Consider the following 18474-nt stretch of genomic DNA (forward strand, 5'->3'; position numbering starts at 1 on the left):
TCCCTACACCCCTTGAACTTCTGTATTGCTTACAATTAGTTACTTCCAATTGTTTAATGATTATTGTCAGTTCTTTGCATGCTTGGCACAGATGTTGCTTTCTAAACGCATACTTTAAAAAGAAAGCAATACCCTTTGGCAATGAGTTTGGATTGATTTTTGGAAATGTCAAAATGTCCACATATCAAGGTTGTTTGAAATTATGATCTCAAAATTTACATTTCACATACATTCAATTGAGTGCTTGATGAATTTGCTTTGCCTTCAAGTCAACCTATTTTTAAAATGTTTTTTGTGGTACTATTTATTGTGATTTGGCGGAAGTCGATAGAGCAAACTACTTTCTGTCTAACAATTTATACATACTTTGCTTTGAAGCCTTAGTTGCAATTCCCACAACATAACAACACACTCCCGTTTCCTTTCTGGGTCTCCTCTTTTTGCCTTTCTTTCTTTTCTGCCTCTCCCTGCCTTCTGAGTTTTGTTTTGCGGCAAATGCTAGCCTTTGGTCTCATAGAGTTGATTGTCCTGAAACACATTCCTTCTGGGTCTTATTGTTCAATTTACAGTCTTGTCTGTTGCTTGGCTGAAAGGTGGGCCCTGGGGGGTAGGTTCAGATCTGGTTTAGAAAAGTGCTTAAGTGCTACAGACTTGAGGGTCCCACCAGTCTCTATCAGACCAGTAAGCATGGCTATGATTTTAAGTTTTGTTCTATATATTTTTTCCTCCACTCTGTTGAGAATCTTCTGCTGCGATCCCAATCTGAATAGTCAATAGTGTTAGCTGGGCAACATCTAGTTTTTTTCTGGTTTCCAACTAGTGAAGCTGTGGTTCTCGTGGTTGTTGGGCCTTGGTTTTCTTCAGTCTTCTTTACTCCAGATGGAGCGAGAGCAACAGTGGCATCTGAGATGGCCACTTATGAACTTTCACGTTGTTGCTCACCACCTACATCGGTACACTGACTTTGCAGACTTTATGTCAAATTGACTTAGTTTCCCCCATGACTGTGGTCTACATTCTCAAGTCCAGTGATTCATTCCTTCATGGTGTTTGGTTACAACTAATACGTTTTCATGGCTTTGTCCTTGGTATGCTCCACAATGTATCTGGATGTATTTGCCTCCCATATAAATACAAGCATACTAGTCTCTGATATCACACCGGCCCTTACCGTGTGAGGCCAAGGAAGAATTCACATACAAAACCCGGATTTTTGCTCACTCACTTAGAGAACACAAAGATGAAACCTCTCTCGGGGGTCTCACTCTCTCTGAAGACGATGTCTGCACCGAGTCTATCTCCCACCGTTGACCTCAGACTCTAGCTGTGGGTTTGAGTCATGGTTAGTCTTTCCTCCCGAGACCATTAGTCAAAGCTAAAAGCCTGCAGTCTAACGCTTTGGACTTGAATCGTTGAACAAACATTGTAATTGCAGTTGGCAATTCTAACTCTTGATTCTAAATGGATGTTCTGAGGTCTTACTTGTGGGCCTTGCCATGATTACCTTGTGATTAACAGGGTTACTCATGGCAAACCCAAAATTATTTCTGAGATTAAAATTCTACCTGGCCATGGTTTAGTAAGGGACCAAAACGTGTCCATTATGTTTTTCAGCTTGGAGATGATTGCAAGTCTTAGTAATGGTGGCGTCAGTGAAGAGTAGTATGTTAGTCTGGGTACATTAGAGAAACAAATCCACAGAAACTCATATGCCCAAGCCCATAGTCCAGCATTAGCCCATATGTCTGACACTGATCTACAAAATCCTCCTCTATCTTACAAAACACATGCAATGAAGCCAACTGCAGGAGGAAAGCCAAATCAGTGAATGTGTAAGCATTTCACTGCTGGCAGGGGTCTCCACGTGGCTGCTCCAGCACCCAGGGCTGCATCGGGGTAGGTCTATGTGGCTTCTCCTCAGGGATGTCTTGCAGGAAGTGAGCCTTACCAGCTGAAGCAGGGAACTGGTTAAGGCAGCTGGCCACTGGTCGATCATCACAAAGCAAAAGACCCGAGAATTAGAAAGGTGAGGCTCACCGAGCCATTTATCCCTCTGCCCTTCAATTGATCCCACAATGTGTTTATCGGCCAGGTTGGCACAATAAACCTTAACTATCTCAGTGGGCAATGGGTACAACCCAGAATAGAGTGGACTGAGAACTGGCTAATGAAGACAGCTGGCATGGGTCTATATGACTATATTCATACATGACTGCACACACTGGGCTTTCCAGGATGGCACCACCCAAAAATTAGAATGGCTTATAAAAGGACAATTAATTAAAATACATTTGCATATAACTTGATTTGATAATTTTCATACAAAACATACAAATCAGTAAAACTATTAAATTAAGACCACTTATTGTGTTAGTCTGGGTTGACAGAAACAAATCCCGAGACGTACAAATATGTGTAAGCTTTATATCAAAGAGTAATTGGATATTAAGAAAACATTCAAGCCCAGTCCAGATCAAGTCCACAAGTCCAATATTAGCCCATAAGTACAATACTACTCCATAAATTCCTCTTCAGACTCACGTTGCCACTTGCAATTATGTCGATGCAGGAAGATCACAGTTCGTGGGTGGAAAGTCCTGTGGATCCAATGATGGTGGACGCAGCTCCAGTGCTCTGGCTGCCATCTGCATGACTCCATGTGTATTGTCAACAAGAATGTGAAGCAGAAAGACAGTGTGTCCTGCCTCCAGGGAGGAAGTGAGGACGCTTCCAGAATCTTCATGAGGCCATGCCCACAAGGAGGCATTATCAGGCCGTGACCTGATTGACAGCTTAGACTCCACCCCTTCACTCTTAATACCCTCAAGTAGACATGAGATTATGTAACTATCTTACTTATCTTAATTTTTAGGGAGTCCTAGTGGTTTAGTGGGTTCAGTTTGAACTCACCAGTGGCTAGATGAGAGAAGGACGAGGCTACCTGTACCCATAAAGATTTACAACTTAGGAAACCCAAAGGGGCAATTCTACCTCAGCCTATAGGGTCACTGTGAGGTGACTCAATGGTAATTCTTTTTTGTTTGGTTTATCTTCACTTTTAAGGCATCCTGGTGCTTCAGTGGCTAAGTGCCAACTGCCTGGTGGCTTGAATCAAGCAGTCCCGCTGTAGGAGAGGCAGGAGGCTTCTGCTTTTCGAAAGATGAGACCCTTGGAAGCTTCCCACCAGGGGGTTCTACTCTGTCCCAGAGGACCCCTGTGAGGTGGCATCAACTCAACAATAATGAGCTTGGTGGATTTAAAAAAATCAAGTAGAAAATTTGGTTCAGAAAATGTTGTGTTTAAGAAATCCACCAGTACTGGGCATCCCAATGATGCTGCCTTCTCTCAGAAGATCTGTGCCGCCAGGAAACACGGAGGAGGGTGCTGTTGCTTTAGGGGAAAGTCCACGAGGTTTCTGGGAAATTCCCACGTGTTGAACAGTAGTCACTTTGCTGGCATCGACATGTATGACAAAAAGGAAGGAGCTTGCTTGCAGGCATCTGAAGAGACTCTACTGAGGATGAGTCACTTCAATGCTGTGAATCTCAGTTTTACTTAGCAGGCAGACGGGTGGAGGGATCAGCTGGACTGAATATTAACTAAAACAAAATTAATTTAGAGAGATGAGCACGCTTTTCAACTCTCCCTGAGTCATCTGACAATTTCAGCCATGGGTATTGACTTTGGCATATAAATGGGTGCTTAAAATGCACATATATGTAAATAATATGGCGAAGCCGGTAGTTTCTAGGGTTGCTCAAATCTGAATCACTGGGCATGAGTCATACATTCTGTGCTACATTTACAGTTTCACCCACTTAATAGCTGCTTTGAGAGTTGAAGAAAAGTTAAATCAAGCGTGTGTGCATGCACCAATACTTGCCCTAACTATGTTTTCTCTTCCCCCCCCTTTCTGTCCTTCTCTATTCGGTCTTACCTCATCCCCCCCTGCCACCACCCCCACCCCCATCTCTTCTCTTTTAATGCTGCCTGACTTGCTAGCTTGCCCAGGAGCACGAACAGGTCTCGGGCTGCACTTTAGAAAACAGAGTGGAACGGAGTTGAAGGAAACACGCAGGCCGCTGGGGGATGGCGGGAGAATGAAAATCAAAGAGGCAGAGGGTCTTCCTTAGAGTCGAATGAGCCACACTGTCCTGGGGGGCATTTGACGGCATGGTCTCAGGGCTCCACCCACAGCCACTGCTGCTCCAGGGACAGGCCACAGACACCATTTCACAATGATTGGCTGTTTCCTTTGTCTCCACCACATCAGCTCCAAACTGCACGCAGCCCAGACCTGCTAGTGGGTCATGAAATCTGTTAAGTGAGTCTTGTCTAAACCCCAAACAAAACACTGCTGCTGAGTCGATTTCAACTCCTTGCAGCAACACAGGAAAGGGTGGAACTGAGTCATAGGTTTCTGAGGCTGTAACTCTTCCTAGAAATAGATGGCCTCGTCTTTCTCTCTCAGAGCGAGCGGCTGGTGAGTTTGAACCACTGATCTATTAGTTGGCAGCCGAGCACCTTCACCACGGCACCACGATGGCCCCTGTAGTGAGTCTCAGGCACTCTGCATGGAAGAGAAAAGACATATCTACGGCTCACGCGGAAAGCTGCTGCGTTTGCTATGTCTGTTGTGACCACTACATCCCCTTCTGAACTCTCTTGTAATATTGTGGAGCCGCAGACATGTGTGTGTTAGCTATTGCTCAAGTGGACCTCATGCACCGCAAGACTAGAATAGAACAAGTGAAAAACAGAGAGCACATGACACCCAGTAAGGAAACATACTGACATGTTTCAAGTGTATGTGTGGTGAATGTGTTTGAACATGTGTGGGTGTGTGGTTGGGTGCGGTTGTGTGAATGTTACACACAAGGCTGTGAGTGTGACATGTGTGTATGTGGGGTGAGTGTCGTGTGCGCAGTGTGCATATGTGAAGATGTTGTATATGCATGTTGGGTATGTGTACTGAGTGTGTGTGCATGTATGTGACTACGGGGTTGTAATCAGAGGTGGGTTTACCTTGAAGCTAATGGACATGTCCTGTCATTAGGAAAGACCAGACAACGGAGAAGGACATCAGGTTTGGTAATGTCGTGAGTCACTCTCAACGACATGGATTGGTCAAATAGCCCAACAATAGACTCAGCAAACCAACGGTCACGAAGATGCTGCTGGGCCAGGAAGCACTTCGATCTGTTATACACGGGTGCTCTAATTTGGAGCCAAGCCTCTGGCAAGTAAGAGCGATTCACTCCTGTTTCATTTAGCACTGCTCCTAGCCCTCATCTCAGAGAGGACATAGGAAGAAGCCCAGCCTGCCTCGGAACCCAGACTCCGACTCCAAGTTCTTGGAAAAATTACATTAGAGACCTGGAAAGTTCGATACACTCAGTGAGTAAAATAATCTTCTGGTTATGCCAGTGCGCATGGAATCCCGCTTTAAGTAAAGAATTGTTCTTTCTGGTACACATTGACCACACTGGCGAGGGTTGTGGTCTATTTTCTATAAAACCTCTGATACACAAATGCCTATAGAAGTCATCTAATGTTTCCCAAGTTTTACACACACACACACACACACACACACACACATCTCAATAACCGGTTACAGAGCAAGACAGCTGATGACTGTTGATGCATGCACGCATTCAGTCAATTGTCCTAAGGACAGTTACACGTAGCCGCCTCAGATCTACCGCCTGTTGCTGTGCCGGTGACCCGGGGCAGCGGGGCGTACAAGTTAAGGACTAGGAGGAAAAGCCTATTGATCGCCTGCCAACCAGCCCGCGAAAGCCCTGCGAACCACAACGGAGCCTGAGGATGGCACAGGACTGGGCAGTGGGTCCCCATGAGCCAGGCGTCACTCAGTGGCAGCATGCCACAGCTGTCGGCCACACGTTTTCAGACTGCGGGTACCCATGGTCTAGGGGTCAGGCAGTGTGAGTCCCGGCCTCGGGAACTCCTGGGTTAGCCATATCTGCCCAGCTCCCAAGTGCTAAGTCTGGGGCATGTTGGACATGATGCTGTTGACTCGGGGAGCTGAGAGTATTGCATTACGCACTCTGTAGTCAGACTGCTGCTGTCGACCTCTGACCTCTAGCACTGAGCAGGCCCAGCTGGCCCAGTGAGGCTGGTTCCAACCAGAACGGTGGGAGGAGGCAAAGCAGGAGTCAGACTAGAAGGCCGTGCCAACAGCTCTGCATTATCATTTGTATTTCCCCATTGCGTTCCCTGGAAACCTGACCCAGGCTCCTGGCCTGTTCTGACTTGGAGGACTTGTCCCTGTGCATGAACTTGCTGGGCTTACCCTAGAAACTAGACTTCCTCCATAGCTGACCACATGGTTGATGAGGGCTAAGAAACTAAGCGGTGGACTGCCCACTGCAAGGTCAGTGGTTCTAGATCACCAGCCGCTCCATGGGGGAAAGATGAGGCTATCTGCTCCTGTCAGGAGGCACAGTCTCAGAAAGTCACAGTGGAAGTTCTACCCTGTCCTAGAAGGTCGCTGTGGGCTGGCATCCACTCGACAGTGACATGTTGGAGTCACTCTGTGGTGGTTGGTTTGATTGATTTTTTCCAAAAAAAAAAAAAAAAAATGGTGATGGGGGAAAGATATTTTAAATATTGGTTTGCCAGGAGTAAAGACAATATACACTGTCCTTTGAAAACCAGGAGAACTAAACACCTAAAATGATATGTACTTTAAAAGTCACCGATGGAAGCCAGGATGGCTGGCTTGTTAGAATCTGTACTTCCTTTTCTGCTAGGGAATGGCTCCCTCTGCTGGAAATAATGAGCATAGCGCTGTCCTATTTAAAACCCAACCCAACCAAACTCACAGCCATCAACTCTAGTCCAACTCAGAGCAAGCCTGTGCAGGGTTTCTCAGACGGCCCATCTCGACAGGAGGGGACGGCCTCATCTTCAGCCTTGGGTTTTACAGCCCAGTGCTGCCCACGGAGCCTCAGGGGGAGTCCAGCGTGAACATGAAGAACAGCCTCTCCGGCTCGGTCATGCTGGAAGGGTGAGAGCTACAATCAGGGAACAGCTCAGGTGACCTGAGAGTGGAGAACAGAGCCATGCCCAGGGGTGTGAGGCTGGGAAAGCTTGCCCGAGGCTCTCCTCAAAGAGCTGTTGAAGTTCTAATTCCCATTCCGGTGATGGTGACATTGAGTCGATTCCAATTCATAGCGACTCCACATAGCCACAGCAGAACCGCACCGTAGGGTGCCGGGGCTGTGACTTCTGACAGAAAGTCTCATCTTTCTCTTGGGGTGATTAGGTTAAGATGAGGGAATCGGGGTAAACTTGGGCGGGGGGACATCCTAAATGACCGGTGTCCTTGTAAGAAGAGAAGAGCCACGGGCACCGAGACCCACAGGGAAGAAGGTCCTGCAATGACGGAAGCAGAGACTTGAGCGGAACATCTAACCGCGAAGAAACGCCAAAAATTGCTGGCAACACCAGATGCTACCAGAAAGCCAGGGAGCAGATTCTTTCCTTGGTCTGTAGAGAGAGCACAGCCCTGCTGAGAACTCCATTTTGGAGCTCAAGTCTCCAGAGTTGTGAGAGAATACACTTCTTTCTCTTTAAGCCACCCAAACGAAACCAAATTCACTGCTGTTGACTCTGACTCATAGCGACCCTATAGGGCAAGGTAGAATGGTCTCTGGGTTTCGGAGACGGTAGCTTTTTAGGGGGATGGAAAGCCTCCTCTTCCTCTTGTTAAGCCACCCCCTGTGCCATCATCATGTGATGGGGGGCAGCCTCAGTCAGCTGTTAGGGGGATGGGAGGGCGAGTGAGAGGGGGACTGGTGCTGGAAAACATTCCCCACAGGCAGGCCAACAGCAAGTAGCATGGCGGACAGGGCTGAGGTTGGATAAGAGGCTGCAAGGCAGCTGGGATTGTGGGGTTTCTCTAATCCCCCCTACTCCAAGTGCTCTCTGTGTGCCAGACCCCCACCCACGGGGCCTGCCCAGAGGTTTTGCCTTATCCCTAGTTCACACAAGGGGCCATGGGAGCCGGGGGAGGAGGGGTGTGTCTTCCAAAGCCTGGCTCCTTAGAGGAAGAGGAAGCACGTGGATCCTGCATTATCCTCACACCCAACTGTCCTCACCATGACCTGTAGCAGTAGCTCTACTTAGGGAAACACACCCTCCATCTGTCCTGCAGGGATGAGCCGGCCTGGCCCCCTGTCCTTGCCACACACACTCACTTCCAGGCACCCAGTGCCTTCGCAGCTCACGGTCCACTACAATCATCCAAGGCCTGGGTCTCTCGTGGCCATCACCCTATGCCCCGGTGTGCAGCACCCACTAAGTGTGTGGTTGAATGTATCTCTTTTAACAAACATGGGAAGTCATCTCCCTGGGAACACGTTCTACTCTGGTTGAATCAAGTCTGCGCGCTATACCCTGCAGATGCACCAAGAACAAAGGAAAGCGGCCCCGGAGAGGAGGGCACTGAGGACCAGCCCCCAGGAGCCACTCCTGGCTGATTAACCCCCATTTCACACACAGGATGACGGCTTTTAGTCTCGGTGTCTTTTAGCCTCCTGCAGCCTGGAAGCTACAAAGGTGGAGGCATAGTTGATGGGACGGGTAGAAAGAAGGTCTTGGGGACTGACCCCCTAGTGCCTGTCCCTGTGGATGGCATCCCACTGGGAGCAGGGCTTCTTTCTTATGAGAATAGGGTCATCCCTGTGCAGGGTGTGTTTTAATGGATCACTTTTCGAGATATAAAAGGCGTGGTTTGGGCACGGAAGAAGACAGACACAGAGGGGAGACGAGCTCTCTGAAGACGAAGGTGGCCGAGGGTCTGCAAATTGGGAGCTGCAGGAATGGGTAGCTAGAGGAGCGGGGGCAAGGACTGGTCCCCAGAGCCAACAGAGCGAGTGCTCCCCTAGTGCCACTACCCTGGACGTGGGCTTCTAGCCTCCTGGACGGTGAGAAAAGACACGCACTCACGGTATTTCAGGTACAGCTGAAACAAGGAAAGGAGCAGGCTCAGACACTTAAAACCCTGGGTAGTATTGATCAACAACAATTGTTTGCTAATCCACCCTCATCCTTACTGCGGGAGCTGGAGAAGGGTCTTACCTGCTCCGATCAGGGTTTGCTGAGCCTCAGCTGCTGCTGGCCAGGCAGCCTTCTTTTCTGCCGAGTTCATCCTTGACCCGCAGGCCTGAGACAAGCTGGCTCCCTTCTCTTCCTGTTTGTCAGCGTTCGCTCGCAGCTCCGCTCACGTGCAAACACCAGGAATAACCACTCGGCATTTCATTCTCCCCTGCTGATCAGCTCCAGGGTGGTGATCCCCTGACCTCGAATAACACCGTTTCCACCAAGTAACCTAGGTGCTTAAACTTGAGAAATCCCCCTCCCCCCACACACAATGCTTTGTTACTTTACCTTTTCCTGGCATCTGCCTTGGGTTCAGGTGTTACATCTTAACTTCTCCACAGGGTCAACCCAGCATTAGTGTCTTCCCTCCCATACCTTCCTGTTTCCACCCACCACGTCAAGTTCTGGGCTCTTCTCCCATCTCTCACCTGCTTCCCTCCTTGGCCTCGGCCCTGGAATACCTCGGCCATGGGCTCCACACATCCCAGCTGGTATGACTCCTGTGTTCTGCACACTTGTTGGTGTTAGGTACCATTGAGTTGTTTCGGACCCATAGCAGCTCCATGTACAACAGAATGGAACACAGCCCAGTCCCACGCCAGCCTCAGAATTGGCCTTGTGTCTGATCCCACTGTTGCAACCATTGTACCAATCCATCTCCTTGAAAGCCTTTCTCTTTTCCACGGTCCTTCCAAGTTACCAAGAATGACATCCTTCTCCAGGGACGGGTCTCTCCTGACCAACATGTCCACAGTACGTGAGAAGTCTTGCCATCCTTGCCTCTAAAGAGCATTCTTGTTGCACTTCTTCCAAGATGGGTTTTGGCAGTCCATGGTACTTTCCATATTCTTTGCCAACACCATCATTCAAATGCATTGATTCTTCTTTCGCCTTCCTTATCCAATGCCCAACCGGCACATGCATAGGAGGTGATGGACATACCATGGCTTGGCTCAGGCGCAGCTTAGTCCTTCAGGTAATAGCCTAGCTTTACAACTCTTCGGAGAAGTCTTGGCTTGTTCAGCAGATCGGCCAATGCAATGCATCATTGCTGCAGAGACCATACTCAACCCCACCCCTTTCTTGAACACGCTAGTGATTTTTGTCCAAAACCAAAAATCTAGACTTCGATAGGGAGAGGTTTTATTCTGCAAACAAGAAGAGGAAAGTAGTGGGAGGAGGACCTGACCATGAAGTCTTGGTTGATGGTGTTGGGTTTGATGGACCTGCCGGGTCCTGTCTCTTAAATTTTCGTGTGCTGAAAAATGGGCACAGAACTTCCTGTTGCACCAGGCAGGGATGACAAGTCAATATAGTAATTTGGGGCCAGCCCTTAACATGGTGCTGCCATTCACTCTTTGTCTAAGATGTGCCAGGGGAAAATTGGAATTAACTAGAGACTGCTAAGTCAATGTTGACTCATAATGAGCCTATTGGACAGGGAAGAACTGTCGGGGTGAATTTCTGAGACTGTAGATATCTCAAGGACCCTCTGGTGGTTTCAAACTACCAACCTTGTGGATCACAGCCCAACTTGTAACCACTACACCACCAGGAATAACATAAAGAAGTCTGTTTTCTTATTACTGTTTCACATGCTCCTTTCCCCTCCCCTATGGGCTTCCATGAGGAGCTGCTTGTGGCTGAACCCGCTTAGCTTGCCTGGGGGCTGTGACCATTAGGCCCAGGCCAAGCAATGGACTCCCTGGCCAGCAGTTAGCTCAGCGTGGCTCCACGTGCGCACGTTGGCCTTAACCCCGTGGCCGACTGCGAGTGCGTGCGCCCCGCCAGGGGACAGTGTTTCCCTGCTTCTGAGAGATGTCCTCTGGAAGCCAGTGCGCCCGCAGGTGGCGCCCTTCTCAAGGAACGCGGGAGTGCAGCCGGGTCCAAAGCTGCGAGGAGGAGCCAGAGCTGTGAAGGAGGAAGAAGCTCTTAGGCCATGTGCAGCTGATGGGAGGAGACACAGCGGCCAGCAAGGGCTGAGAGGGTGGGGAAGGGGGGGGGGGCGGTAGCAATAAAACACAGCAGCCCCAGTCCAATGTGAACTTTAGAAGGAGAACAACACATGGTTTTAAGTACAATATACTGATTTTTAAGTACAGAGCACACCCACAGTCACCAGTCAAATTCTGCTTGTAGTGACCCCAGAGGATGGGGTAAGCCCGGGAAATGCACTGGGTTTCCAAGGCTGCGCCTCTTTTCGTACGAGGATGGATGTGTCCTTCTCCCACAGATTGCCTGGTGGGTTCAAGCTGCCAAGCTTTGGGTCCCTGGCCAAGTGTGTAACCCCTGTACCAGCAGGGGGGCTTGTACAGTACATTGAAAAGAACACAACAAACCCCAAACTTATCCCGTTGCCACGGAGTCGATAGTGTCTGCTAGCAGTCTCGTAGGTAGGTCAGAGTAGAGCTGCCGTGTGTAGTTAGATAAGCATTTCCTGAGCGAAACTCCTTGAACGAGTCTTCTCGTGACTAGAGCGTGTCCTAGGGCGCTTCTGTGGGGTGGCTGGGGTGGGATCGACTGCGGCAGTGGGTTTTTTGGAGTGAGGAATGCACTGATCGCCTAATGGTCAAAAGATACCGACTGTTTCCGGGGCTGTCAATATGATGGGGAGGAACTTGTGATTCATTCTGCAGGCGAACTCCACACAAGACTGCACGCGCAGTTCTCCACGTGCAGCTTTTGACGTGGGATGTTGGGGGTCCTCCCGCCTCTTCGGAGTAGAATCTGTTCCAGAACATCTCTGTCCAGGATTGAATCGTTAACCTTCTAAATTTAAATAAGGGAGAATCCTCTTTCGTGCTCCCCTCTCTCCCCGGCACTCCCTTTTTTCTTAACCACATGTACTGGAAGGGTGTGACTCTTGAAACGACAGTCTCATGATGCCACTAGGCTGCTATTTGATAGTGAAACCAGTTGCCCCCTAGGTCCACTTGGACTCTTAGCCCTCTGTGTGCTGGAGAGCAATGGTGCTCCATAGATTTTCAATAGCTTATGTTTTGGGAGAAAAATCACCAGGCCTTTTTTCCAAGGAGCCTCTCAGTGGACTTGAACCTCCGACCTTTCTGATTGTAGCCCAAAACTTCACCATTTGCACCACGAAGAATGCTCTCATTCCCTAAGTCCCTCTTGCAAGGTGCCATCTGAATGGAAGGGCCGGGCATCTGAAACATTTCTGTTTTCTAGTTAGCAGAGCGGTGATTGTAAAACGGACCATCTGACTTGATTCAACCCGACCGGTCGGCAATGTGCACATTTGTATTTACCGACACCTGTGATCATCAGTACAAAAACAATGGCCTGTCACAAAACAAACTGTGACTGCATTTCATAATAACGAGACGCTCCGATGGGAGGTGACACGCAGACGTTGGGGATAGAGCTTTGCTTGATGGCTTGGGACCTCTCTGTGCCAGCATCCAAGAAGCCAGCGGGGCTGTTGTCATGAGTGTGTAGGTCCTGAATCAAACCCATGCCAATATGATATTATTGTATCTATCTATCTATCTATCTATCTATCTATCTATCTATCTATCTATCTATCATCTATCTGAACATTTTATTGCAGCTTTTGTGGAAGTTTACAGAGTAACCGAGTTTCCCATTCAGTCATTGATACACATCTTATTTCATGACATTAGTTGTAATGTCCCGAGTGGAACAGCATCCTTCCCGCTTCCTCCTTGGGCTCCCTGAATCCATTCGTCCTTCCTGCCTCTGCTGCCCTTTTGACCTCGGTCCGTTGATTGCGCGGAGGAGCACATCTCTCACGGGGGTTAATGTTCACTTGATCGGCCTGCCTGTTGTTTGGTTGGAAAGATGATCCCCAGAGGTGGTTCCGTTCCAGGCTTGAAGGGTGTCAAGGGCCATGGTCCCGGGGTTCCGCCAGTCTCTGTTAAACCAACAAGTCTAGTGTTCTTAATGATGTTGAATTTTGTTCTATGTGTTTTTCTCCCTCTTTTATTACATAATCTTTGATCGCGATCCCCAGCATACTGGTCGGTAGTGGTAGCTGGGCACCATCTAATTCTTTCCGTCTCTCAGTGGTGGAGGCTGTGGTTCTTTGGTCCTTGGAACAGAATGCTTCCTGGAGCTTTCCATTTGCTTCACTCTTCTTTACTCTGGATAGACCAAGAGTTGGGACTAGATGGCCATTTGCAATGCTAAACTCACTGCCATTGAGTTGAGTCGGTGTGACTCAGAGCTACCCTGTAGAACCGCCCCTCTGAGTTCCTGAGACTTAGCTCTTCATGAGAGCAGACTGCCCCATCCATCTATAGTGACCTTTTGTAGAAGTATGCTGTACAAGCGGAACTGGAACTCAGTTTCAAAACGGTTTTAAATAAATAACGAAAATAAGTGGCCACCCACAGACTCAGGAGACATTCACTGGAAGGGCTGTGCAGACAGCGCAGGGCCGGGCACCATGTAGTTCTGGGCTACAGAGGGTCGCCACGAGGGAAAACAGCGCAGCAGCCTAGTCAGCAGTCTGCCAGGTGCAAGCACGGTGTTCCAAGCACTTAGCAATCGCTTTATCTGTGTTTACTATGCCTTACTTTTAGCAAAAACGGAGAAGGCCTCCTTGAAAATAAATCGAAGTTCAGCTTTTAAATGGACTCTTTGTTCTCTCCTTGTTTTACCCACCTTGTTTTCTGCTGTTTTCTAGGGCATTAGAAGTATATGTATTTGTTGGCCTGCCTGGTTCGACATGTTGAAAACGAATTCCAGTATTCGGGATCATAAAACAAATGTAGGGGTGTGTTGCATTTGTGGTCTTGCAGTTCTGCAGACATATCTACTCAGTTGTCAATTCAGACGAGGAAACTAGTGCTCCTTTGCTGGACACCTCAGGACGATAAAAGGATGGATGCCCCCAAAATGGGAAAACAAGAAAACTACTGACAAAAAGCAAACAGAACCAACCAGCGAGAAAGGAAGTGGACCGAGGAAGGAACATCTGCATCTTCCTCACTGGGAGAATGGCCGAATGGGTTTGAGAAGTGTTAACAAAAACAAAATTTCTTCTAACATTAAATGCTAGTATGACTACTGATGGCAGTAATAAAAATGGAATGTTTATAAATACAGATTTCATTGACTGTAACTGCAAAGTGAAATTATGTGTAACTTATGACTGAACTATAATATTGGTATGACTTCTAACCCTTCTTGATTTTAACCCTTTTATTGACATATGCTTCACATATCACATAATCTAATAGCCGAATCATATTAAAGAGTTGTGCAGTCATCACCACATCAATTTTAGAACATTTTCTTCATCTCATTGTTATTAGCTCCCCATTTCCCCTCAACTTCCCCAAGAAGCCATTAATCCAGTTACTGTCTCTACAGGCTAACCCATCCTGGATATCGATACAGAAAAAATAGACCCCCACCTCCCACCACAAGAAACAAAAAAACCACCCTCCATCACCAAAATAAAATGGGGTGGGGGTGGGAAATCTCAATGGAAAAGAAAGTAGAAAATGTTAAAATGACAACACATTTAAAATGGGTCAAAAGGGAGAACAAAGGATAAGGTGTTAATTTTTTTTTAAGGTGTTAAATTTTAACCCAGCCACATGGTGACAATCCACTTTCCAATGCACTTTGATTGCGAGGCCGTTCACAATTCACAGGGACAGAGGGGAGTCACAGGAGGCTTCACCCATGTGGGGACCTGCAAATGGATTTTGGGTTTCCACCATCATCCACAGCCTTCTGTGACCCGGTGCTCAGAATTTAACCTCTAACACTGCTCCACTTCTGGTCTTAGATTTTAGTAGTTAAAATTCTTGGGTCAAACAGAACCATTCTTTTTAAGATAATTATTTTCTTATTGAAAATGCAATACGAGGGCGGTTCTACCCTGCCTGATATCAGATCATAGGCAATGAGCATGACTTGGTTCATTAAAGGGTCAGCAAGCTATAGCACATGAGCCAAAGCCAATCTGTCATCTAGTTCTGTAAATAAAGTTTTCTTCTGCTTCTTGTAAACTTAAAAAAAAGAAAATGCAATATGAGGAGGCTCATGGAAAATGGAGCAAAAAGATTCTGGAGTTTAGCTGAAGTTTTTGAAGCCCCCTTATAATACACATGGGAGCAAATTTAAGACATAAAAATAAAGAAAGAGAAGAAAGTAGAATTCACTGGCATTCTTCCCAGGCTCTTTAAAAACATCATTTAGTGTTTGTATGTAATAAGCGGAAGGGAGGGGGCTGGAACGGAGAGGAAGGAAGACGAGATTCTGCAAGAATTCTGATAATAACATGAAGCAAAGGATGACTGGACACAGAGAGAAGAGTGTCAGGGTTCTCTCGGCCTGACAACAGCAGTTTTTAGTCCTATAACAGCCGGTGACACCCTCAAAGCCTCATCATCAGAGTCACACCGGGAGCTTCAAAAAGTGCATGGAAAATGGAAAGAAATCATGGGATTTTCCAATGAACTTTTTGAAGCTCCCTCACATCTATTGAAAACCTGCTTTTGCCTGATTTCAGAATGAATAAGGAGGATTAATTTTCTTAGCTGTTACTAACTCATAAACATTTGTGATTTCTGTCATCGCCACAGTTGTGACTAAACCACATAGATTTAGTAGTTACAATGCCAAACAGTGTCCTCTCTCCCTTTAACAGATAGATGCAAGCTCCTGTCGGCAAAGAATGCCTGCCTTCAAAGCCCCCCGGGCCAGCTACCGGCAGGCCTGCTGGGGAGCCGCAGCCAATTGCAACCAGTTCCACCCAAGGCAGTGGCTACATGAGAAAAAGCTCAGTAAAAACAAACAAATAAACAAAAATGAAAAAAATTAAAACAAAGTGGGCTAGAAAAGAAAGTGGGACAAATAAACAAACAAACAAGCAAACACAAACCCACCCATGTGCTCAACTCCCTGCAAATAGACAGGAACCAGAGAACACTCACGCCCAGGAAATAAATGTGTTTGTGATTCATTCTAAGACAGAGTTGCAGTGGGGAGCAGACAGGAGCCATCATTAAAACAATGAGAACAAAAATAGCTGCGCGTTTCCAGCAGGGCGGGTAACCATATTGTCCTAACAGGAGGATATTAATTTCACAGTTTTCGCAGAGAAGTTTAAACATAGGCACATGTCACAAATAAGCAGCCATCTCCGCGAGGACACATCAGCTGGGATTTCACAGTCTGCAATTTTTACATCCAGCCCTGTCCCCAAGGGCCAATCAATATTGGTGGCAATTATTCTTAGTACACAGTCCAAATGAAATGGGTGGTTTTTTCTCTCTCTCTCTCTCTTTTTAAATCAAGGTGGGAGATGGTGATATAGAAATCGGCAAATTCCCTGGTGGATGACAATTGGGCCACGCAGCAGCTGCAGGGAGTCTGCTCCAGGTCTCGCTCCCCTTCTCCCCAGAAAGAGCCCAATAAAGACTCCATTATTTTCACCCTTCAACACAAGCTGGGCCGGGTATGTTAGCTGGGAGACACCTAGCGAGTGTCAAACACAGAGAGAATTCAAAGGCAAATAAATAAACAAGTCAGCAGAACGTCCCAAAGCAGCTGCCAGGAGCATTACCTTATACACAGGTTTTATTGACAGGCATTGGTTTCCAAGCCACACCCTCTAGAGGGCCAATGCTTGGGACCCAGAGATGTTTTCATAAGAAGGTAGTGTCAGTTTACATTCTGGAGGGAAGGCAGTGAAAGTGGCGTGTATGTGTGTGTGTGTGTTTTGCTTTAAATTTCCAAAAGGCAGATATCAAATTATGGCAACCCCTAGATTTTAATTCTTTGAACAGTGAGTTTCACATAAAATAGTGTTTTCCAGTCTAATATTTATTTATTTATTTTTTTTTTTTGCGGCAGCAGCGGTGGTGGTTGGAGATGCAGTGGGAATGAGGAACAGAAAACCAGAGAATTAGGACCCCAAATGACAAGCTCAAGTTTCATTTCCTGGTGGGGCCCAAAGTATAAGTTCGTGGGTGCTGACCACAAGAGAGTTGGCTCCCAAAGCTCACCAAACCCAGCTCTTCCAGGGGGGAGGAGAAGGGGGCAAAATGCAGGCTGTGTCTCTGTAACCAATTAGGATTGATGTGTGTTTAAGATCCCGGATCCTTGGGAGGGAGTTTCTTCTGGCTTTAACCTGGTCCTCAATTGGCTTTTCATCCAAAATTGCTTTAAAATAAAACTAAACATGTCCACTGGTGGAGCACCTGGAGTCTAATCATCTCGTGATGCACATGTCCTTTTACAGAAGCTGGGCTTTCAGGCCGCCAGGGCTCCTGCGCCCAGCGGGCAAGAAACGCTCAGCTCTGGGAAAGAAGCAATGACGTAAGCAGAAACGGTTCATTATATATAAAAACAAACTCCAAAGCTAACCGACACGTTCTATGCACCTAGACCGCTAGCCACCTTGAGACGACAAAGTCTTCCTGGGGAGTTCTGTTCTCTCCCGCTCGCTTGGCAAGGAAACCTGGAATGAAGGAAAGGGCACTTTTCAGAGTTTTGAGGTCGCCAGGATCCACTTGTTCTTTGAAAGTTCTGAGGAGGTATCAATGACCCCCTCGACTTTCAGAGGACACGCCGAGAGACAGTTGAGGAAGAAGAGCGCTAAAGTGTTTTACACAGAATTTAACTCGTCCCTGTCTTAAAAAAGGGGGCATTATAATTCTTCCCCTGTAATTCCAGGTCCACGTGGATCATCACCTAGAAGCGAAGAGAGGACGCCACAAGATAGTTGAGGAAGAAGACTCGTCGAGACCTTCAAATCTAATTCAATTCCTTCTTGGCTAAAAAAGCGGGGGATCACATTCTTTCTTTATAATTATGTTTCGCCTTTTAGTTGATTATTTCCGTTTCTTTGAGGACATTGGGCACACCTGCCTGGAATTGGTGGTTGGAAGTCAGTTTTCCCAAACTCAACAATGCTTTGTTTTCTTCCCCTCCCCCCATCTGGAAACTGTCTCAGAATAAAGGTTCCTGATTGCAACGGTGATTTGTGGTTAATATCATTAGACTTCTGGTTTGGATTAATGCTGCTAATTACTTTCTGTCCTTGACTTTTTCCAATTAAAGCACCGAGGCCTTGGTGCTAAACACCTGGGCAGATTACCTAATTAGATGAAAGAAACATACACAGTCGTTTGCAGGTAATTATTTTAACTTTCGTTGCTTGTTTGGGATTAAACATCATGGCATGCTTTCTCCCGTACTAACCACAACCCAGTCCAGGAAGCTGTCCCTCAAATGGACAAAGATGGCTTCTCTTTTGGGCGAATACATTCAGAAGTGACAGGGTTGTATATCCCCATCCCCATCCCATCCCCTCTCCCTCCTCTCCTGCCCCTCCATTCCCCCCAGCTT

Source organism: Tenrec ecaudatus, chromosome 2 (assembly GCF_050624435.1).
Source record: "Tenrec ecaudatus isolate mTenEca1 chromosome 2, mTenEca1.hap1, whole genome shotgun sequence".
NCBI classification, from domain to species: domain Eukaryota; kingdom Metazoa; phylum Chordata; class Mammalia; order Afrosoricida; family Tenrecidae; genus Tenrec; species Tenrec ecaudatus.